We start from the raw sequence: 25,441 nt of genomic DNA on the forward strand, positions 1-25,441 counted from the left end.
TGCAATGAACCAACACACATCAAAGGAGCAACTCTGGATACGATCATCACCAAAAACGAACTGGTTTCTTTGAGTTCGATTTCTCCCATTGACTGGTCTGACCGCCACCTCATACTGTTCAATATTGACACACATGTCAGAAACCAACCCATACGACCTGATAAATCTAAGCACTGGACCAGGAACATCAAAGGAGTCCCCATAACCGAACTGGAATCCAGGATTCATGCCCATCTACTACCCCAGCCCTCCAATATGACGGCCGATGACCTCACAGCCCACTTTAATTCCACAATGTCAGAGGTGTTAGATCAAGTAGCACCACTCAAACTCAAACATTTGAGATCTATCAAATCTAAATCTTGGTTCAACGTGGATCTGAACAACGAAAGAAGACAACTCAGACAATCAGAAATGACTTGGTGACTAAACCCTTCGACTCTTAACCTAGTGCAACTTAGATCAACACGGTTGGTATACAAAAAACACATTTTAGGAGAAAAGACCACTTTCTTCTGAAGCCAACTAGACCAGGCGAAGAATAGATCCAGAGAACTCTTCAACATTGTCAAAAGTCAAACAAACAACACACCCCCACAAGAAATAAAAGCTACCAAAGATCAATGCGCAGAAATCGCCAGCTTCTTCACAGATAAAGTTGCAAAAATTAAGCAATCCTTCATCCAAACCTCCAATCCTCCCACCCTCACAACTTACCCCCCTTTAGCCACCCTTGACCAAACAGTTCGAAATCATACCACGGACAACCAGGCCCACTTCCAACTGAAAAATTACACTAATTGGTCGAACTTCGAACTCATGTCGGAAATCGAAGTCTTCAATATACTTTCAAGCTTAAAGCCTACCTCTCACACTATGGACCCCCTCCCATCCACAATAGTAAAAAAACTCAACCACATCATTACCCCTTTCTGGACAAAAATCATCGACTCCCAACTCCTCTCTCACATCAGGTTGTGTCCCAGTCTCCCTTCAGCTAGGACAAATCACACCTATACTCAAGAAACCAGGGACCGACCCCAACGAGCTCGGCAACCTCAGACCTATCTCCAACCTTCCATTCCTAGCTAAAACATTGGAGAAGTGCATTCTCCAACAACTTAACAAACATATTGATGACTTCAACCTCCTCGACACCTTTCAGTTGGGTTTCAGGAAAGATTGCAGCACTGAAACAGCGATGCTCAACATTGCAGATTATATCCACAGAGCCTTAAATGAAGGTGAAGCCTGTCTCCTCATCCTTATTGACTGATCAGTGGCATTTGTCACAATAAACCATCAAGCTTTACTTGAGACTCGGAAGAGGCGCTCTGGCATTAACGGCACAGTGCTAGAATGGTTCACGTCCTTCCTTCAGCACCGTTCGCAACAGATTAAAATCAACTTCTGCCTCTCAATACCAACACGAGTCAAACTTGGGGTCCCGCAAGAATCGATCCTCTCACCATCCCTCTTCAATCTCTTCATGGAACCCTTTGCAGAAAGAAGCAGGGGTTCAATACCACCTATATGCAGATGACACACAAATATACTACAAAATCAAATCACCCAATGACATCCAACACCTCAACATCACGCTAACCAAGATCCAAACCTGGTTTAACGCAATCCACTTAAAACTGAACGCGGACAAAACGGAATTAAGTCTGTTCTCTCCGAAAAGTAACCACCGACCAATTCAAAACTGGCTCAATGAGCTTGATGCTCTAAACTGCTGCCTCGTCCTATCTGATTCGGTAAAGTCACTAGGCATTACCCTGGACAAGAACCTGTCAATGAAGCACCACATCAAGAACTCTGCAAAAAGTGCGCTTTACTTCTAACACACCTCAAGAAAATTAAACCTTTCATTCCTCAAGAGGATCTCAAGACAATTGTACAATCCCAAGTCCTTTCTAAAATGGACTATGGAAACGCCATCCTAACAGGGTCACCAAAAGCTCACCTAGCCCCACTAAGCTCAGTACTTCACATGGCAGCTCGACTCATAACTGATGTAAAAAGATTTGAACACATCTCACCAACCCTCAACGCTCTCAACTGGAAGGTAGATGTATTTACAAACTGGCCTGCATCACACACAAGGCCCTATGCGCCCGATTCCCCCAACTGCCTAAACAGCAAATTAGTAAAAGCAGGAAAATCCAGAACTCTGAGAAGCACCAACTCACTTCTTCTCATCCCTCCGAAACTGAAAAACATAATGACCCAGTGCCAGTCCTTCTCTGGTAACGTACCCGGATGTGGAACGCACTCCCTACTGACCTCAGATGCAATCCCTCCTTCTCTCTCTTCAAAAAGGACCTGAAAATCCTTCTCCTAAAACAATACTTTACCAATCAAGTCAACCAACCTAGGCATCAATAACCTAATGGACTACCCCCTCACCCTGACCTTACAGGATGGTGATTATCGGACTGTGTCAACCACCTGCGTATTTCTCCCCTCACTGGATACATAAGTATTATGTCTTTTCTTATATCTTTATGCATCCTCATGTCCTGTGATGTTATGCAATTATTTTCTTTTCCTTTGTGTACATAAAGTGCTCTGATACCCACTGGTCTAGCTAGCGCTATATAAAACTTTATAAATAAATAAATTGTTGTGCACCATTGTTCTTGTTTCCCTGGTACTCATGAAATCACACAATTCCTTCAGTGCAGACATGGTGTCACTTTGCAAACCTTACAATTGTCTCAAGATCCTTGAGTTTACGTGCAACATCTGCCTCTTTTGTCTCATCTTCCTGATAGTCATAATCCTGTGTTGCAAAACACGCAATGCCACCACTGCATCACAAATCTATGTTTCCGCATTACCTGTGAATCTGGCAGACCCATCTGGCATGCAATACATGTTTACATATAGTCCTATTTTCATTTTTATCGTAGTTTTATATGTATGAAATTGACTTGAAAGTATCAGAGAGCTTTTTCAGGAGCACCAGTTCCGTTACACAAGGACACATTCATTTTTTGTTAGACACGGGGAGATGAAGTGATTTGCTCCAAATCACAGGATGTTGAGCGTCCATTCCTATGGTTGTCTGAGGTCAACCAGCCCCTGAATCAGTGCAAGTGTCACTTGCCACTGAAGCACTTCAAGGGTCTGCTCCCATGTATGGGTTCCCTGTCACTTTCACTTCCTCCTGACCTAGATGCCTCCATCCCTGGATTCTGTGCAGGGCCAGACTGGGTAACCAAATGCACCTCTGCCAATTTTTCTAGTACCAGCCCTCTGGGGAGGTGGGGGAGGTGCAGTGCAAGTGTGAAGCACTGCTGCTTTTAGTACTGGGGGACGACATTGCAGCACTGCTGTGACCACTATTTTGTTTAATGATTTGCCCCTATACCACCCACTACGTCGTAGTATGCAGCCCGCTTTTATTTTAATTATAATTACTAATGGCATTCCGCTTTAACTATAGCGGCCTCCTTTCTTTCTTTCTTTCTTTATTTTAGCACTGTGTTCCGCTTGAAGTATAACAGATTACTTGTTTTTTTGTTTGCTTTTTGTTTACTAGCGCCCATGCGGGGCTTTCACATTCATGGAGGCCGTGCCCCTTTCTTTAGACAAGCCACAACTAAAGAAAAGCGCACAACCACTATTCAAGTGAAACAGAGCGCTTTTACATTAAAACCATCTGTTTGTCAACTTGACAAACAGATGATTTGTTTGTCAAAGGTACCCCACTTTGTGCTCGTTCTAAGTTCCTTTACTGACCAAGGAAGTGAGTGGTTTGCATAGTGCTCGATGCACTGCTGTCAGACTACATGACAGTCAGGCTCCCAAAGGTGAGGGGAACCTCATTTGAAGTGTGTGCAACTTACAAGAGAAGCTGGATGTCTACTTAGCAACTTGGAAGCATGTTTACCTGCTCATAGAGGGAAGAAGAATGCTGGGCCCTGCAGGAGGGAAGACTGTTCAGGAAGAGAAGCCCAGCCGTGTTCCCAGCATGTGAAGCACCTAGAAAAAGTTGACTACCAAGTGGGAACATCACTAGTCCTGACCTGAATCGTGATGAGGTAGCCTAGTCTACCCAAAAATAGTTCATGTAGCGAATAGCATAAAGAAAATTTAAACCAAAGAAATAACAGTGCCCCATCATGTGCCCTTGCAACATGCCCAATGTATTGGTGCTGCAAATTTAGAAATGTGATGCATTCAGTGAAGGAGTCATTAATGATGCCAAAGCAGAAGACCTGCCCCTGGCTTGGAGGCTGCAAATGCCCAAGATGACCACCTATCAATTTACCATTCCCTTCTTATCTCTTCAGTGGCCAGAGTGAGGAATGAGGCTGCCACCTTGGTTGAGCAACACCAATGTCAATGGTGCGAGCCCAATGAGCATAAAATCTCTGCTGAGAAGGGAGCACGAGGCTTGACCACAGAATACTGAACAATTGAAGACAATCATGTTAGTGAAAACTTTTTGGGCTTGAGAATGATTCAAACAAACTCACAAGTTGCTGGCGTGGCATCGGCTTAGTGTACTGTCCTGCACCTTTGCCTAATCTTGCCTAAAACAAATAATGGGGAAGTCACCAATGACTTTGGAGCACAGCATAGAGTAGGGTGCAAGACACCATGGAGGGTGTAGTTGTTAAATCAGAGCCAGTGGGTGCAACCATCAACCTTGTAGTTTTACCCATACCTAATTATGTAGTATTCTGTTTTGCTGTTATATTAAAGTACTTTTGTTTTACTGAAAGCAAGCACTGATCTGGACTGTGATTTATTGTGCCAGTTGCTTGAATGTTTGAGTTCCTGGCCTCCGCCCTCCACACTACCTCCCAGAGAAGCCTTTGACTGCTTGCCATCCATACCCTGAGAATCAAGTGTGGAAGGGGTGTGCTTGGCCCGCTTGGCAGAACAATAATAGTAATGGCCCCAAAATGCCAGTGGCAAAGTACCCCAAGCACCCCGGTTATGGCCTATTAGCCCCTGTCAGCTCTGTGGCCCCCTAGCCGGGTCTAGCAGGGTCACCATTCAATACAATTCACCAAATAATAGGTCATAGGTAAAAACAACTTTCAAAAAGCAGACATTTCACTTCTTTTGTGAAGGTTCCATATGAGGGATTACAATTAGAATGGGAGTTACATATTTCCATATTCTTGGAGCATTCACTGAAGAAAATTGTCTTATGCATCTTTTTTTCTGAAGCTCAGACTTTCTAGGTAAAGGAAATCAGAATTACAAGGAAGTGGGAGCCACATGTGATGACCAATTTTCAAGCCATGTAGAACTGTGACCAGGAATAAAATATTCTAAAGATTGTGCAGATCAATTTAAATACAGTCCTGGATTCAATCGGAAGTCACTTGAGAGTGATCAGGGCTGAATTGATGTGTTAAAACGATCTGGGATAAAAGACTTTGGGCCTCATTTAGTAGTGGATGGGTGGGAATATTTGCCAAAAAACATAGGACGCCACATCTACAACCCTTGTGGATCCTTTGTTCCATTAAAAGTTGGGTGACTTCAAGGTTCAAAATGGTGCAGCCTCAACCAGCACTCACATAAAAGAAAACATGGCCTGATGACTCCTCCTCTACTGGTAATCAGGTTATAGTAACAGCCAGCCCACTATTTTTAGGACGAGGCAACGGTCACTTATTTTCCCTTCCCAGGCCCACCAAGTGGGACATGGTAGACACGAGTAGGGCAAACTTACAAAGACCCCCACTCACAGGGAGAATGCATCTTAAGAGTCAGAGTAATTGATTTTATTGTTTTACAGAAACTCCTGCTTTGGTATTTTGCCTTGTAATCAAATTGATTGTACAGTTTGTTTGATGTGAATCTGCTAATCTGCAATGGATTATTTTAATATTCTGTACAGACGCCTTACTCTCTAATGCTACAGTAGCCGATTAGGAGTTAGCTATGAAGATGGCTATATCGTCCGTATATGCTTGCATATTGAACACCACATCATTTATTTTCAAAGGATGTAGCTGCAGGGATAGTTTCCGGTACTGCAAATAAGGTTCTACGCATAAGGCAAAAAACAGAGGAGAAAGAGGACAGGCCTGCCGAGTCGGCCTTCCAATACTTTCGCCCCATTTTACTATCCGAGCATGTAAATTGTTATACAATAATTTAATCCTATTGCATATACTTGGTCCAAAGCCCATCATGGACACGGTCTCCCATATAAAAAGCCAGGAGACCCTGTCAAAGGCCTTCTCAGCATCTAGCGTTATCATCCCAGATGGTAGACCCACATTTACCGCTACATGAAAATCATGTTTTATCTAATCGTCCAAGGACCTTTCGTGTCCAGAATATGGGTGGTATGCCACTTGTAGTGATATATAGTAATTTTGCTTGCTATGCAGTAGAGCAGGTTCCTTAAAATATATACACATTTTAACAAATGAATTGCACTACAATAGCCTTTTTGATTCTGTCACATTCTGTTATAGTTTTAATGACAGCATTCACCTTCTACTGGCCTCTTGGCAGGTACTGAGGTTGAGTATTGCACTAGGCAGTTGCTAGTGTTTTAGTCCTTAAGGCCTATGTGTTTTAAAAGGAAGGGGCATATCATCAACAACCGGCGATAATTATCGCTAAGCGCACTTAGCGCTAGGATAATTATCGCCGGCTATCGCTTGTTTTTATCGCAGAGATAGCGCGCTATCAGCGACGCTTATATCCAGAGCAATGAAAATAGTCAAGTTAGCTGCCAAATGTGTAATTATCGCTGGGATTCCAGCGATAATCGCACAATGTTTGGCGATACGTTATTGATAGGACACGGCATACTTAACCATGATATCCACCTTCCATTGGATATCATGGCTAAGTCAAACTAAAAGCAGGCATAAGGAAAGTAGCGCTAACCGCGGTTAGCGCTACTTTTCTTATTGCTATGCTGGTTAGCGTGCCGATTGATAATTGGAGAAATGTCGGTTAGCGACATTTCTCCAGTTATTTTGGGAAGTTACGCCCACTTTGCATCTCATTAGAGATGCAAAGGGAGGCGTAGGGAAAAAGGGTGCTAACATGCGATTATGCATGTTTGCACCCTCTTGTTGATAGGGCGATGGTTTTATCTCTGCTTTTTTGACTTTTAAAGCTGAAAAAGCGGAGATAAAGCCATTGCTGATATGCCCCGAAATGTTTCAGGTAGTTTGTGGGTGACGTGTAAACATAGGTTCCAATACGCTAGGCAAACCGAAAACATTGGCCAAAAAACTGATTCACCCGGCCAGAAAATGGTATTTTCAATCAACCAGCCCTCCATTGCTCTTGAAATAACTGCCTCAATTTGCACATTTTAAATAAAAATAATTCTCAAATTTAGGGATGTGATAAGGGCTCAGTAGATTTACGCCCTTTCACAGAATATAAAACAGTCTTTTATTTAATCATACCTTTTCATTGTGAGATACATTTTCAGATGCACTTTCTACATAAATTAGTTTCTGTTGTTTTAAGTTGTTGTACTGTTTTAGAGATGGTTGCTTACATTCAGAACACTTTGTTGGAAACATGAGTCATTTTCTTTCTCCAAAACAAAAGAACCCTAATTTCAGCTTTTTATTCAATGCCAAAAGGCTGACTCATACCCATTACATGTCATGTTATTTGTTATTTCAATCCATTGAAAATCAATTAGTTCCATCTCTCTACAGAAAATAGGCTTACTGGTGAGATCCTTATTAAAATAACAATGTTATAATTCCTCTAAATTTCTTACTTCTATCAGTTGTGCATTGTTTGATAGTTAGATGCAATGTGCAATCCTTCAGATCGCTTTTACAGCATACACCGTGATACAAATGCATGCTTTTTTTGTGTTTTAAAGTAGGGATTCAGGTGTGCAAACAAGCACTACAGAAACATATACTATGCTTCGTGATTAAAAGATTAAGGATTGGGAAACTTTATATCTGGAAGGTAAAATTTGAAATTAAGAGAATTACACGGATTAACGACATTAACAAATTCAGTTGCACAAGGAATTGTAGGTGTGGACACTCAAAAACCCCATAATTTGTCTGTCTTCGTTGCACATTGGAAGTCGTTTCTAACCCTTGCAATGCATGTATGTTGACCATCTATAGTAAGTGCTTTTCAGAACTGTGAAAGGAGATTTAATGGGGTGGATGGGTAATGGCTCTCTCCATTGGGAAAAAATTGGAGTCACACCTTCTAAAGCACAGCGGAGCATCAGATATAGATACTGAATTTTGAGAAATTGTGTGTATTGTAGCACTCCAGGAAAGCTACCGCATTGACAGGGCAGGATGTCTAAGTAATAATAACTAGGGGTGGGTGGAATTTGCGTAGGCGCGCTACGCAAAGCTCTGCAAAATGGTAAAAAATCTCCGCGAGCACGCAGAAATTCCGCAAACACGTGGAATTGCTTGTTCGCGATGCTTTTTTCCTGTTCGTGAACGCTGTTTGCGTGCTCGGGGGAAATATCTTGTGAACACACATTTTGAGAACGCGAACAAGCAAAAATTCTACAAAGCCGCGGAATGCAGAATTTTGGGAAAATCCACGTTCACCGCGGATCGGGAAATGACCCAAATTCCAGGAAGGTGCCCCTTCCTGCACAAAAACAATATCCTCATGATGCACGCATCCTTGCCCCATGGTGCAAGGCTGCCTGTACTGGTGCATAGCAACTGCTTGTGCGCCAGCGCAGGGGAGAGCACAGGAATGCAACATACTATTGTAAATATGTTGCATTCCTGTGCTTTGGAAGTCCCGCAGCGTGGCGCAGCCAAAGGGCTTGCGTTGCCGCGATGCAGCCCTTCCTCATAAATCTGCCCCATAGTTGCTACTGTGCATGTATTTGTATCATTGTTTTTGGTGAAGTTATTATTAGCTGTTGTCCTACTTCACTAAGTTTAGTAGGTGAGACTTGAAAAGTTAATCTATCATTGTTTATTGGATGAACCCATGTGTATCCTATTTATTCCAAACCTTTTTCCTGCCACAGATTTGTCATTAATCTGGCAAAGGTTATATGCATTTTGGGAATACTAACTGACCGCACTGCATCCTGGGGACACCACCTCTTAACACAGCGCCGCACATACACTAGCTCAACACACTGCGATCAGAAATCTTAACTGCAGATTAGCCTTTGATATGGCTCTGGACTCTAGGGTCAGAAAGGCTCACACTACACTGCATTCAATATTGGATGCACCCATAAGTATGCTCCCCTACCAGTTTGTGCTGCCTCCAAAGAAAACCAACCCAACACACTGTCCTGCATACTGGGCCAGAACAGTTCACATGGCAGGTGCTTTCACACCACACCTAACTGTATCCACTGGACAGTAATTAGAAAGTCTATGTCAGGAACGCTCACCGTTGATCTCAATAGCCCTTGACACATAACACTACATCATTGGAATATCGACCCACCATTCTCCATTGCATTCTAGCTACATTAACCCTCTACATTAACTACTACAATGCTCTCCATCCAAGGGACACTACCCATCCAACACCATTGCATCTTGTGCATCTTGACCAACGGCATTGAATCATAGTGACAAACACCCACAACTCTGTACCATCAACCACCAAATTGCACCCTAGGAATTTTAATCCAACTTACTGCTCTAGATCCAACAGATTCTAACCTACCACACCACATTGCATCAATGGGACAATAACTAGCCTTGATTCACTGCATCATAATGACACTAGGCATCCTTGAAATGTAATTTACCAAAAAGCATGTTATCTTCTACGCACAATCCTACCACACTACATGGCTTCCTACAGTAGTGTAACACAAACGACATGTCCCGCTGCAGAATGTGTTGAGGGGCCATTGAGGTTCCAATATTCACAGATATTCATTGACTCTGGGCTGAATGGGGGCCCACCTGACATCATTATATCTTGTACTTGCAGACCAATACCATGAGATCATAGGGACAACCATAGGGACAATCATAGACATGCCCCCCACCCAGCCGATGGCTGCCGGATCGCATCTCTCTGTCTCAAGTGGAGACTGTATGCAATGATTCCGGAGATATCGAGATCGGTGGCATACCAGTGTGCCAGAATTCGATCTGCGATGGTGCGCACCTTCGGATGGTACCATCGTTATTGAACATGGAGTGCTGCCCTGAGCACATTTATCGCCTGTATTTTAGCCAAGTGTGGATCGGCGGCGACACAAAATGGCGGACTGAGAGCAACAACCTCACTGACTCATTTGAAAGCAACTAAACCTTTGAAAACCCTTTCGAACACTTGTTTCACAAAGATTTGCACGGATACACCTTCAGGTAAGGCATTTATACCGGTACTGCCACATTTTAATACCCTGCGGTGCTCTTATCGTAATGAAGCCTGATTCTAAGATGGCGGCTTGAATGCAATGCGAAGACCGGCGTTCCCGAATACAACGAAGTTGCGAAGGAGAGATTGTGCTTTTGTGCATCCGTTGTTGATGCAGAGCGAGTAACTCACGAAAAGCGCCTCTTGGGGGGTCTGACTCCGGCTGCCTGATGAATACTTTTATATATGGTGCCTGACCCTAAGATGGCAGACTCGTGAAGACGAGACAGTATTCCTGCCCCTGGTGATCCTGAGTGCTGCAGTTCTGACGAGGGTGCACTTGTACTGTGACAGCGCTTGAGTCATATGTGGAAAACACCAAGTATGACCAATTTTGTATCCAAGTTACAACTCCAGGGCGAATTTTGATGTTATTGTAGGCTGATTCTATGATGCCGCTGAAGGCTCAGCCTTGAGCATTGTCGAGGATTCCTCAAGGCGCGATCCAGGCATACGGGACCCTCCATCCACTTGTGAGGCCCGGCCGCTACGTGTAAAAAGAAGCCGCGACCGCAGCAGGGATACCGGACATGTTCTCAGGAGCCCAGAAACACTTGTAACTGAAAGCAAAAGTGAGCGATTCCTCCCCCGCCTCGTCTTAGTTGTGCGGTGCATTCAGGACGGCAACAGGAGGCAACAGAGGGCGGCTGTCTACACCTGGAGCCCCCCCAGTCCCTGACTCCTCAGAGAAACAGTGTGGGGGTGAAGAGGGTCAGGCGAGAATACACTCATGGAGGAGGATGCCTGACTCCAACATGGCGGCCGTGCGAACCCCAATCATCAGAAGGCAGCGGATGAGGGATCTCAGAATACCCGGGTGCCTGACCTCGTCATGGCCACCACACAAACAGACTAAACAACTAGGCTCCTACCTACTATTCCTCACTCTCGAAGCCCTTACACCACACACACCCTTCTCGATTCACCGGTCTGCAGCTAATAGAGAAGCCCCTCCAACCACACCGGACTCCATGGACTGGCTCATCAAGCTTACACTAGCGAGGCTAGGGGTGCTGCCCCACCATCCTCCCCCACCCGGCTCTCCCATCATGACATAAACTATGTGATCTTCTTCCGACCGTTGAGACCTAGCTAGCTGACCGATGCCAGGTGGAGCTACCTGTTAGCTAAAGAGGAGATGGGTTGTGGACTTCCCCCTTGGCTGTCACCTACCCAGCCGGACTTCGGGCAGACCTTCCTTCGTCTCTCCATCGCATCTCCCCCCTACCCCTTTACCCCTCCCCCCTACCCTTCCATGCTCCATTTATCTCGCCTTCTAATGCTCTTCATATATTTTTTAGCCGAGACCTTGCTATTTGGTCGATGCCCGGTGGAGCTACCTGATAGCTAAAGAGGAGATGGCCGTGGACTTCACCCAAGGTCATCACCTACCCAGCCGGACTTGGGGCAGGCTTTCCCTCGTCTCGCCATCGTATCTCCCTCCTACCCCTTCATCCTACCCCCTTACGCTCCATTTATCTAATTTTCTATACTTTTTAAATGTTTTACTAGTAACTGATGTAACCTGTTACCTGGTGTAATTTTTGTAACTTTGTGGAACCTCATGTAAAGCGCTCTGATAACTTCGGGTCTAGCCAGCGCTATATAAAACTCATTCAATACAAAAAAAATACCCTCTACTCTGTACCACCAACCACCAGACAAAACTTGTTAAAATTACACTAATCCGTCTTTGGAACGCAACCTACCACAAAGCATAGCATTTCAACACACAAACCTACCACGCTACACTTCTTCCTTCCTCCTAGGGTACACAGCTCCACCGCTTTCACAAGCAATGACTCAACTACTCATCATTGCATGCTAGGGATTCTAACCCACAAAACTATATTCCATTCTAGGAGTATTAACCCTAGCACACCCATCCTGAAATCAAGGATTAGCATCCTAACACACTACACTGTATCCTAGGTAACTTACCATCCTATTATGCACTCCTTGAACCCAATACAGGAGCCAACATTGCGTCATCATGAGTACACTGAACCACACTGCATTACCATTTGTTCTCATCGTAATTACAACTATTTTATGTTTCTGCTTACATCCTTGTCACCTTGTTTATTCCTCTTATCTATTTGTTTCTTACTATATGCTCTTTACTTTGTAAACATTTCAAAATTGTTTATACCACCTCAATAATTATGGTTCAGTGCTTTCGTTATGCTTGCGTTAAAGGTGCTATAGAAAGCCGAATAAATAAAATGAATATAAATACTTGTGGATTGCACTGCATTCTATGGACATTAACCTTCACTGCCCTGCAGTCCAGGGATGCTTAAGCACCACAATTTTCAGCATTCCAAGCCACTAATCACCACACTACAGTGAATCCTACAGACATTAACATGCCACACTGTAATGCATTTCAAGGAAATTCTTGTCATGCTTCACTGTGAACTGTGTGTTATGGAAGAAAACTGCCACACTGTATTGCACAATAGAGAAGCTAAACCTGCACACTTTGGCATTAATCTGCAGTGCAGTCATTCTAGAGAACCCTACACTCCCTACGGCAATGCATCCTAAAGACACCAACTCTGCATGTGGCACTTCACCCTAAGGACAATAACCAGTCACTCTGCACTGCATACTAGAGGCACCAATTTGTCACACTACACTGCACCCTAAGGTCATTAAGCCTACACTGCATCCTAGGCACTCTAACCCATTGCATTGCACTGCAGCACGAGGATACTAGCCTCTGACGCAACACACAAGAGTCACTATACCACCACTTTGCACTGTACAGTAGAGGCACTAATGTACTACACAGTGGTCATATTTTATCAGCCCTGCATGTACACCGCACTATATTCCCAGGATGCATATCACACTGTTCTGAATCATAGCCACACTAACCCACCATAATAAACTGCATCCTATAATAATTAGGGCATATTTATGCTCTGTGAGTGGAAGCTCTGCATAAGTTAGAAAGTCGTGCCACAAGCCGGTAAATCCAGTCATGGGGATCTATAAAACCCAGCTTAGGAGTGCTGTCCTATATGGGCCTGAACACTGGGTGCACTCTCACCTTAGGCCTATTGTTAACACAGAGAACAACTTTCTTAGGCAGCTATTCGTATTACTGGTGAGTTCCCCTCAGATTCCACTGCGTATGGATCTAGGGGTGAGACCCATCGCAGAGGAAATTAGCTGCAGACCTCTACTCTTTTGGCGGTGCATCTGGGTGACATCGGAACTGGCCGAGTACAGATCTGAGCTCTTAGAAATTTTGAGACTCCCTGGCATCGGAAAGCTGTCATGGCTTGCACATACTAGGTAAGGTCTTTGTGCAATTGACAGAGACGATCTTTGGGATAATAGAGATACAGCCTATCTGAGAATCCCTTGTAAACAATTAGTTACCAATTATTGGGGTGACAAACTCGATAAAGTCCATGAAGATTCTACCACTGGTTCTCTTACATCAAACTTTCTGGATGTGAAGGTCATGTACAATATTGAGCCATGCCATAGATGAAATCCGACCGGCATTAGCTTGGAAACTGTATGTGCAGTTTCGGCATGGCTGCCTTCTCTTGCGTTCCTTCACCAACAAGTGGTCCAGTGGTACTTCATTGGGGTGTCCTGCATGTAGCTCGGGTGAAGAGTCTGAACTCCATGTTTTCTTCTTTTGCCAGGGATACCATACAATTAGACACAGATGGTTGATCCAGTTGTGTAGGAACCTTGGCACAACACATTGCAAAGAAGCATTCAGGCTCTTAAAATATAACACTGAACTTTACATTGTCTATGCGGTATCACGTTTTTTAAGCTCAATGTGGTGGGCACGGATGAATTTTCTTAAAGTTTACCCATGGAATGGGCTATGTGATTAACCTTCTCCCTGTTTTAATCTCAAGTATTATCTTAACCTATAATTGTTTTTACAATGATTTTTAGCCTTTTTAACTGTTTTAGCAATGTTTGTATCTATTTGTGTCTGTTCTTTTATGGTGTATAAACCCGAAATAAAGAAATATATGATGATGATGATGAGATAGCTGTCACCGGGACGGGGCATCGAGCTCCCTGCTGCCACTCTGAGAAAAATCCCTGGGACCACAGCGGCAATGTTGCAGTGAGGCCTGCAGCCACCAGAGGCCGAAATCAAAGAGGGTTGCACACGTCAGAGAGGCAAATAAGAAGAGTGCCGAAGCGGCGACTACCTTCTCAAACCTAAGGCTGTCACGATCCGTAATGGGGGACTCTGAAACAGCACCTGGAATTTGATGAATAGAGGGAGGACTCTTGGCTAGAATCGCTTTGCCAGCCATCGAGGGTGCTGCAGCGAAGAGGACACCGGAGGCCCAATGGAGGAATAGGACGTATGGTGAGTGATTCTGGGAGGTGCCAGCGACTTGTGAGCAGGAAGGTCGGGGACATTAGCGAGCCTGGAAGCAGGAAGGTCAGGACATTATTGAGGCTCTGTGTGATGATGACGGTGCTGGCAGCGGTGCAGGCGCAACTGAGGAACAGACGCTCCCCTGGGCCCTCATTGCTGCGGATATTGGCGAAAGAGGCCTTACCAGGACAAAGGCAAAGATGGGCTCCCACCAGGAGTAGCGGAGCAGAGTGACCTACTTGGCTGGAGGGGCACTCTCTCCCTCCTTTGCTCTCCCTGTGGCCTGCCTTTCCTGTTCCCCCTCCCTGAGGAGGCATTGGTGCTTCGTCAAGGAGCCTGAACTCCCCTTGTCTCAGGCAATTAAAGCGGTGGACTAGGTGGACTAGTGGCTGTATCACGAGACTGGCCACCGAGGGTGGTACAGCAAGCAGGACGCCGCGAGCCCCGTAGACACCCTGCAAGAAGAACAGCCTGGGGACATCCCTGACCTGTGAGCTTGACCGTTGGGGGAGGTCAGGCCATTATTGAGGCCCTGTGTGAAAGAAGAGCGGGCTGCGGTGTGCGCGGCTGGGGAGCGAGTGCTCCCCTGGGCGCTGGCTGCTGCGGAGCTTGGTGAAGGAGGCCTCATCGGGGCAGATTTGGGCTCCAGCTGAAAGTGGCAGAGCTGAATGTGTGTGTGAGCAGGGGGACTCCTTCCCCCGCTTGCTCTCCAGCTGCCTGCCTCTCCTGTTCCCCCGGGTGAGGGATTGGGGCTTTGTGGAGGAGCCTGAACTCCCCTTGACTCCAGTTGTCCAGTTGGGTTGAGAGGCCTGGAATTGCCCCCTTCTTAGAGGTACATCTGCACCGCCAGTGGCCAGTATGGGTAAGCAGAAACAGAAACAGGGGGGCACACAGTTGAGCACGAGGGATACCTCTCCGATGACCCCAGAAACAGGCGAAGTCGCTGGCAAAGACGCGTCCCGCCATTCCCACCTAGACAATGTGTTGGCGCCATTGCAGATACCAAGGCCCAGTTACAGCAAGATATTGGGGCAGTATCAGTAGGCCTGGAGCTTTTGAGGGCAGAGCATCATAAACTGGTGGACAGGGTGAAGGGAGTGGCGGCTCAGTAGCCAAACGACAACCGAAACAGAAAGCAAGATCCTTAAGGAGAGAGGAGCTCACAGTCAGGGTGGCCGTCCTGGAAAGATATGCAAAAGATGAGGAAGGCCTCAGTCACCATAACAATATTAAGGTAGTGGGACTCCCGGAAGGGGCTGGGGGCTCAGACATGATCTCCTTCTTTGAAAACTGTCTGCGGACAGAAATAGCCCTGGACAGTCTTTCCCATTTTTTTGCTCAAGAAAGGGCACATTGGGTCCCTGACCACCCCTTGGCCCCCGGGCAACTCCCCCCTACCTGCCCCGTGGAGGCGAGACTCCACCACCTCAAGGATCGAGACATTCAACTCCAACAGGCCCGCACACACGGACCATACATGATAGTCAATAGTAAAGTGCTGGTGTTTCTGGGTTTTATGGCCAAGGTACAGGTTCAATGAGCATTCTTCCTGAAGGTGAAGAAAGCACTTCGCGAGACAGGAGTTCAGTACTCCCTAAAGTTTCCAGCAAAGCTCTGAATCATTCTTGATTTTAACAATCACTTCTGTGATTCCCCTGAAGCAGCATGGTCCTGGCTAGAGGCCTCCAGGTGGGGTGCTCCCTTGCTGAAACCTCAGGCAGGCCCCTGAGGAGCGAAACACCCTAACAGGAAAAGACAGCGGCTTTTGAGGAGGAGGGCTACATTGCAGAAACCTACAGTCTCACAGATGGAACATGAGAGGAAAGTAGCGCTGCAGGCTGTGGTACAGATCATGACCGCACACAAACACAACCAGGCCACAGACATCTCCTCGGAAGCCAGATATGCAATCTCGGACTCAGGGGACTCCACTGGCAGTGAGACACACCTGCCAAAGATGACAACTCAATCAGTGGATGACATATTTTAAGTATTTTTGGTGGCCCCATTAGAGACCTAGTGCATCTTTGCACCTAATCTGTGGTTGGGCATCTGGGAGCATTGCCCAGGCTTTTTGTTTCTCCTTCTGGATATGGAGGAGAAGGGAGTGCAGCACCTTCATAGACCACCAAGGCGGCTCTTGATAAAAGAGAGGAATTATATGCTCAATTCACACCTGGTCTCCCTCTCAATAGAGCGTACCAACTGGTAATCTAGAGGTGGCATTCTATTCACAACATTTTTGTTTGTTTCTGGGTTTGGGCGGCTATCTCTTGCACTACTGCCCTTGGGAACAGGAGTTTGTTTTTGGAAGTTTCAAATTGTGCATCCAGGGGGCCGATTATAGTTACGCTATGCCTGCAGTGCCCGGCTGGGCAATGTTGTAAGGGTTTGGGGGGGAACAAAACACTTTCTGCCTCAATGCCTGCTGTGGGTAATCCCCATAGGGAGATAATGCTACTGTCCTGGAATGTCCGGGAAATGCGCTCCCTTCCCATACGCCACAACATTCACAGATATATCTGCGGTAGGGATGCGCAAATAGTGATGTTACAGGAGAGGTACCTCACACCGGAAGAAGGTGCTCACCTTCAGCGGAGATGGTGCAGCCAATTATTTGCGACCTCACATTCTGCATTTACTCGGGGGGCTCTTTTGTGGGTGAGGGTGGGTACCCCATTTGTGGTGCGAACATGCTTGTCAACCCTGAGGGACGGTACGTCATAGTAAAGGGCAGGAAATTGGGTAGAAAGGTGACGATCGGGAGTATATATACACCGAACCAGGATCAACTACACACATTGGCTAATGAAACTTGAGCGGGCCCCCCTGCAAAATACATGGAGGGGCATCCTCCAGACTCAGTCAGGAGCTGTCACGCCAGGGTATTATGCTGAGGGGGGCCCCCTGCACTGAGGGGGCAGTGGGGACCTTTGTTACGCCAATGCAACTACAGTAGCAGCAGGTGACCTGCTCCTGGGCCGGGACTTTAACTGTGTGGTGGATATACACCTAGACAGATCTTCTCCACCTATATGGGGTATGCTAGCAACTACGATGTCATGGGGTTTCCAAGACTGGCTGCGGCTCTGGGAACGTATAGACATCTGAAGATTACAGCTTGGGCATCAGAGAGATTACTCCTACTGCCCATCTGTTTATTGTTTGCACACACACCTTGACATGTTTCTTTGTTTTAAACCAACTTAGTTCAGCTGTGACTTGCACGGAGTACTTGGGACGCACAATATCAGATCATAGCCTATTGCTCTTGGGATTTTCCCCTGTCCCTGAATGCCTGGCCATCTTGATGTGGTGTCTTTTGGAAGACACCTGTTTTAGAGACACATTGCAGGCCTCTATCTCGGATTACTTCTGGGTGAACCAAGATAGGAGATTACCTCTCTAGTTGAAAGGAACGCATTTAAGGTGGTGGTAAGAGGCCAATGGATGGGACAGATGGTGGGTGTGAGGCGGAAACTCTGTGGGGAACTTAATACACTTTAAGCTCTGCTACACTCACTGCACAATAGATTTGGAGTTGGAGGCATGGCCAAGGTGCAGCTCTCAGAGACGAGGAGTAAATATAATGCAGCCCTGGAAAGGTTGCGCCTATTAGACTTTCGTGCTTACCAAGAACGGCAGCATGTGAAGGGTTGACGATCAGGAAGGCTCTTGGCCTCGTTTGTTAGGCCTGGGGCACACCCATTACCCAGATACTAAATATTGAGGGGGTCGAATTATACCCGCCTAGGGTCATAAATTCCACCTTCTGTGAGTACTATACCGCCCTATTTAGGAGACCAGACAAAAAACTGTCTGAGACTATAGAAACGTATGTAAGGACACTACAGCTACATACAATGGACTCCACCATGCGGAAAGCATTGGGGGAAGTGATATCTATACATGATTCCATGCCCCTATCAAAGACACGGCTAAGGGTAAAACCCCGGGCCCAGATGGGCTCCCATTAGAGTTTTACTATGCATTTGTGCCACTCTTTTCCCCTCGCTTGGAGAAGGTATATGCAGACTAATACGAATTGGTATGTTGCCAGATTCCACCAGGGAGGCGCTGATGGTTCCCTTGCTGAAAACCAAAACTGAGACAGCTACTCCATCTGAGTTTCGTCCACTCTCCATGTTTAATATGTATTTTAAGGTACTCAGTAAAATCCTAGCCACAAGACTGCTTCCATTTATGCTGCGGCTGTTCCATACCAACCAAAATGGATTCATGGTATAGTCGACTACCCTGATGCTATAGTAATAGAGGTTGACCTGGAGAAAGCATTTGAGTACCTGTGATGGGATTTTTTATTATCCGTTATGAAGCGGGTGGGTTTTGAAGATGGGTGGTTTTGATGGGTACGGTTACGCCCCAACCACCCTACAATGAGGGTCAGGACGTGGGGTATCATCTCAGTCTCCTATGACGTCCACAGGGGGACCAGACAGGGCTGCCCAATGTCCCCCCTCTTATTTGCCCTAGCCATTGAGCCACTAGGAGAGCTTTTCAGACAGGAGGGGACACAGCATGGCTTGCTCCTGGAGGGAAGGTAACATATAATTTCCCTGTACGCGGATGATTTACTTCTATATTTGAGAGAAGGTGCACGGGGTAACTCATGCCCTGAACATACTTAAGGAGTTTGCTGTGATGGGGGGACTCTGAGTTAATATGTCCAAGAAACATGTTTTCTCGATAGCGCCTTCATTACATCAGCCCTCAACCCTACCAGTGGTCCTTAACTGGGCACTTTACAAGTGTTTTGTGACCCAAATGATCTCTTGGAAGGCAGGCATGGTCTGGTGACATGCTCCCTTAAAACATGTATATCATTTAGGCATTCCCTTAAACTGCCAATTATGGCCAGAGTGGCGTTGTCCAAATCGGTCATGCACCTACGGCTATTGTATTATTTTGTCAATCTCCCTGTGGTGGTCCCACAGGGGTAGTTTAGAGATCTAAATGTGATGCTGAGGTACTTGATCTGGGATGGTGGGCGGCAGAGCGTTTCCATGGTGGTCCTGCGGAGGGCTCCAGATATGGGTGGTTTAGGTGTCCCAGATTTTGAATTATATTACCTAGTGACCCAACTTCAATGGCTGGACCAATGGTTGGACAGGAGGGGTCTGGAGACGATAGGTAGCAGGGTGATAGTAGGTAAACAAATCCCTTCACCTTGGGCTCTCTTGAGGGTAGCTTTGAAATGTTGGTGCAGGTGCCTTAGACGCACAGCAGGGTTTCCCCTATATGCACCGGACCTCACCTTGGTGGGACTCCCACATGGTGATACCCACACTCCATTTAAGTCATGTCAACTACAAGACTGGACGATGGCAAGAATACTAACTCTTCGTGACTGCTTTCAAAATGGGGACTTAATCCCATTAGATGACTTCCTCGCAAACAAAAACCTGCCCCCTGGTCAGTTCCTACATTATCACGCATTGGTGAGGCCTTTCAGTGCTTTGTGGCAAGGGGCAGACAAGAACCAAACACACATGCAGTCCTGCAGACGATGGTGACGTTGGGGTTGGCATGTCACCTGGTCAAATGGCTCTACAGGGCACTTTTGGAGATGGCCATACAGCCCCTATGACACACACGGGAGAAGTGGGGAGCTCTATTGGGCAGGGAACAGACCGGAGTGGGGTAAAGTCTTGGGCAGCCCAAAGAAAGTTTCTAGGAACTCTAACTTTAAATTTACACAATTCAATTTACTGCACATGACCTATCTCACCCGCCATAGACTTAATATTATGTATGGGAACGTAGGGCAGCAGTTCCTGTGATGTGGAGCACCGGACGTGGGATTTGCCCATATGGTATGGAATTTGTCCAAATCTATGCGATTGCTGGCTCACGATTGTGGCTGTGTTTAATGAGGTGCTGTCACTTTCCTTGCCCTGTACAGCTGAGGTCTGCCTTCTGGGATTTTTCCCAAGACCTAAAGCTAAGAATGTGGGCATTAAATTTGTAGACTTGGCGCTGGTCCTGGCGCAAAGGCATATTGCCCTCCAATGGCAGACGAGGGTGGGGTCTAAGATTGTGGACTGGGATCGTGACTTGGACAATTGGGCCAATGAAGAGTAAAGAGCTTTGAGAAAGGAGGATGCCCAGGGGGTGCGGCGACGTCCATTAGCGGGGATGTGGTCGGAGGTGTTGCAAGCATGGGATGGCAGGAAGGTAGAGAGTATGGAGAGCCCCTCTAGAGACAGCCAATTGCATAATGGTCTCTTGTATTTTATTGAGAGGTCTGACATGTGGCAACAACTACAACTCCCCTGAGGCATATTGGGAGATAAGGGCAATGAGTTGAGATATGAAGTTAAACTTATTGGAGACAACTGTTAATTTAATGGGTAACACCCTGGAAGATTTCGCATATCTCGAGAATTGACTGAACCAAGTGTTGTCTACTCCTTTATTCATATGTACATCTTTTTGTACAAAAATGTCAATAAAGAGATATTTTAAAAAAAGAGGTAGGCATGGCTATTGTGGGAGTTTTGCACTGTCTTGCTGTTTACTGCATTTTGGCCTTTAAAAAAGTGAACGTTTCCTTGCTTATTAGGGGGCTCTTGCATGTCTTCTTTTTCTTTTTCTTCCTCTTCCATCCACTCTCTTTAAAAAATAAACATGCTGGGGTATTGTTTTTTTATGGGACATCATTTGCTCAAAGTAGTGCTACCTTATACGGTGCGGTATCAGAAAATCGTGACCTAAATATCATACAACAAAAATGTTGTACCCTAAATATATTTTACAAAGAATCGTCCCACTGGCTTAATACAAAATCCAAGCACAATAAAGCATTATTTTTGTAAGCCATACTCAGGCCTCGATTTTTAAGTCAGGCGATTTTGTTATGTTTGACGTTCAACCATTTTGGTGGAAAAATATCTTGTCTCCCTTTGTATTTCAATAAATGGGGTTGACAGGTATACTTTGGCGAGAGAGGGCTGGTTTAACCAGCTCAGAGTATAATAGTTTTTGAACTCTACCTTCTAAGAATTGTGGGCGTTGCGCCATGCACAGCTGTACGCATCTCTCTTTGTGTTCAACAGCACATTAGAAATCAGTGAACAAATAATGCTTTTGGAATCACTGTGCCATGACAGAGAGCAGAAAGAGTTTCTCTGATGTGAAAGGAGCTAAAACGACAGGCTGGCAAGAAGCAAAAATGACAGGGGTTTCTGTGAAAATGAGAGGGGAGGAGGGAGCAGATTACTAGGGGTGGGAAATAAAGACTGCATACATTGTGTTGGTGTCTGTTCATTGAAATAGAGAGACAAAACCATGGTTGTGTTCATCGGGCTACCAATGCCAGCCACAGAGGTCTTCAAAAATGTCAAGCACAGACAGTGATCTGTGACTGGAAGCAACGGTTACCATTTTATTAAGCCGAAAGCTATGGTTCCTGAGGTAACTTTTAGAAAACTTAGGACAGATGTATGACCATTCCATTCTGTGAATCGCAAATTGTGACATTTTGCGACTCGCAATTTGACACTCGGATAATAGAACGTACAGCAGTATCTCAGACACTGTTTGCGATTCCTAATCGGGTCGCAAATGAACTACCTCATGAATATTCACGAGGCACGTCGCAATTTGCGACCCATTGGGAATGGCCAGCACTTGCAGGGATGGTGGCCTGCTGGGGTCAGCAGACCACCATGGCTGTAACTGCTTTTTCAATAAAGCAGTATTTTTTTATAAATGAGGCCCGTTTTCCTAAAGGAAAACAGGATGCATTTAAAAACAGAAAAAGAAAAAGTTTTGGTTACATTTTTTAAGAGTAGGAAGTGGTCCATGGGACCACTGCCTGCTCGTAAAAAATATTTTTGAATCCATTCACAAAGGGAAGGGGGTCCCCTGTGGTCTCCTTCCCGTTTGCGAGTCGATTACCTCCTACTTGAAGTAGGTGGTAAACTGCAGGTGTTTTGCCACCTCAAATGTGGTCACAAAACAATGGTATATACTAGTCTGACTTGCTATTAGGAAAGATCGCCCATGGCACGTCCCTTCCTAATAGCGACTCGCAAAATAGCATTTGTACATACCACCACCCTTTTTTGCCGTCATACATCTAGCCCAATGTGACATAGAAGTAGCCCTCTGAAATGTTAAAGGAGAGTGAGATAGGTGTAACGACCAGGAAGACGAGTGGCAGACAGTGGTTAATTTGTGAAATAGATAAGTGCCAGGGTACAAATATTTATCTGGAGCTTGAACCACTCATTGGACCTACCGGCGCTGCCAAATGCGAGTGCAAACGCTACCTATTAACCATCACACTTAAAAAATGTGACAATTTAGACTATTATAGGTCACTGAAAGAGGTAAGAAATGCATGGAATGCACTAGTATTATTGTTTTGTAAAGGTATATTGAAAATTCTAAACAAGCTTGTTCTGTTCTTATCTGAAAAATAGCCAGACAACGCCTTAATGTGTTGAGCGGTCATAATAAGTGCTGGTGTTAAGAATTAAGTACAGGTGCCAAGCACCGGCAAACACTGGTACAAATTAAGCACTGGCAGCAGAAGGTCTCTAGCATGTGCTAGTATCTACAGCAGCAGTTAAAGGGATTTGAAGCCCTAGTGTTGCAAAACAGATTTGCTGGCAGATTTTATTTGTGACTTCCAGTCTCATGACATATGATCCTACATGTGACCCTACCTGTATCATGCCTTTCAATCTGAGACTTATGTCATTTGTGCAATGCAAATGTACAGATGATAGTTAATGGGCATTCTTTCCAAGTATTTGTGCCCTCCTCCCTGTTGCACTCTTGTGGAGCACCTATATAATTCTGTATGGGTTCCCATTTACATCAATGGTATTTTGTAAGGGTCATTTCAAAGGTGTCAAGGCAATAAATGTTTTTTTTCTCTCTGACACACTAAGGACTAAGACAACAGGCATTATTATTTCTAAATTTAATAGCGCCAGTGTTTTTTTACCTCTAGTGGATGAAAGACTGAGTTGACCTTGGCAGAATTCTAACACTTAATGGCAGAGTTCCCAGATACATCATTAAAGTATCCTACTGGCATATGTTGAATTATGTGTGGGTATTTCCACCTGAGTTTTTTTACTTTCCACCAAGTTTACCGGTAATTCAGGGCGTCAGGATAAAAGCCATGCGGGCTCCATGCATACCATAAAAAATATCTGGTATTCTGCCACTCTTCCCACCTTCTACACTCAAGGTTCTTACTTCAATCATACAAATATAAATAATAATTACTACATGTCTTATGTCAGCATTCAGCAACGCCCTTGTTTTCACCCTATACTTGCCAATCCCTCCTCCATATAAGCCTCTGTGCATGACACAGTTCTGTCAGACAGAGCAGTTCAATTGTCATGTGGACCTACCTATATTCTGGACCCCTCCGGTTTGAGTGTCCCATGGATGTATGGTCTTTCTAGAAATGTGTGAGTGATGGGGATAGTATGGAGATTTGTGATTCACATGTTCTCCATTTCTCTCAGGTCTCTAAAGCTGGGGAGGTCAGAGGGTAAAGTTATAAGCATTCTATGCTCCTATACTTATACACCAAGGGGGATATTTACAATACAATGTCAGAGCACGGTGTTACGCCAAAATTGGTAACGTTGCACTCTGACATTTATTTAATGCAGGGATGCTCCATATTTACAAAAATACGGTGCACCCCTGTGTTTCCCCTAGCGCTGGTGCTAAAAAAGCTGCCTAGCGCCATCAAAGGCACCCTTGCTCTATTTTGCAAGGGTGCCGGTGCTGCAGGGGCGATTGTTTATGTGCAGGAAGAGGCACCTTCTGGAACATGAACAATCCGTAACGGCGATTTGCTGTTTCTTTGTGTGCTGCACAATGCAACACAAAGAAAGAGCAAACTATGAGGAGAAATTAATTAATAATTTCTCCTCATATCACCATACTCAGACCAGATTTATCTTGCCTTAGTTTTTAGCCCTACCCCATCTCTATAAATATAGGAGAGCATTAAAAAGCAATGGGTGTTGCGGTAGAACACCGACTTCAAGACCCAGTGCACGCCCCTTTCACGCTAAGTGAAGCGTTGAAAAGGGCCCTTATCTACAGGGTGGCGTTAAGCCATGTTAAGTAAATAAGGAAAAGGGTATACCGCCACCAGTCATTAAAAGTGACATTCTGGTGGCAATATTCCCTTGTAAATATGCCCCTAAGTATCTCTATGATGCATATGTCTATGAGCCCTTTACCAACAACCTTTTATTTTTATTTTTAATTATGTATGGGTTTATGGAGTAAAAGGAAGCAATAACAAGGATCATTTGAGGTGTCATCTGAGAGGCCATCGATAATGTAAAATGAATATGTCATGGATGATTTAATATGAGAAGTCTTAAGCATGCATTGCAGACTTAGTTCACTAAACTATAACTGGGAAATTTTTGTGTTTTTTTTCATTTTTAGGTTTTGCCTGCACAGTGCTTGCTTGAAATCTATTATATTAAATATATCTTAAAAGGGACTTACATCCTGTCCTCACTTCTTTTTGGTCCTTGTGCCTATCACTTTACTCTTCCTCGTTTCTATTGCTTGTAGGTGTTCTATTTCCTGTTCTTCTGTGTGTGTTTATCTTATCAGTTTACCATCGGCACAGTACTGTATTCATCTGCTTTGATGGAACGTCTTTTAAATGTCTCAAGCAACGATCAGGAAAGC

The sequence above is a fragment of the Triturus cristatus genome, chromosome 6, assembly GCF_964204655.1.
Source record: "Triturus cristatus chromosome 6, aTriCri1.1, whole genome shotgun sequence".
Classification (NCBI taxonomy): Eukaryota; Metazoa; Chordata; class Amphibia; order Caudata; family Salamandridae; genus Triturus; species Triturus cristatus.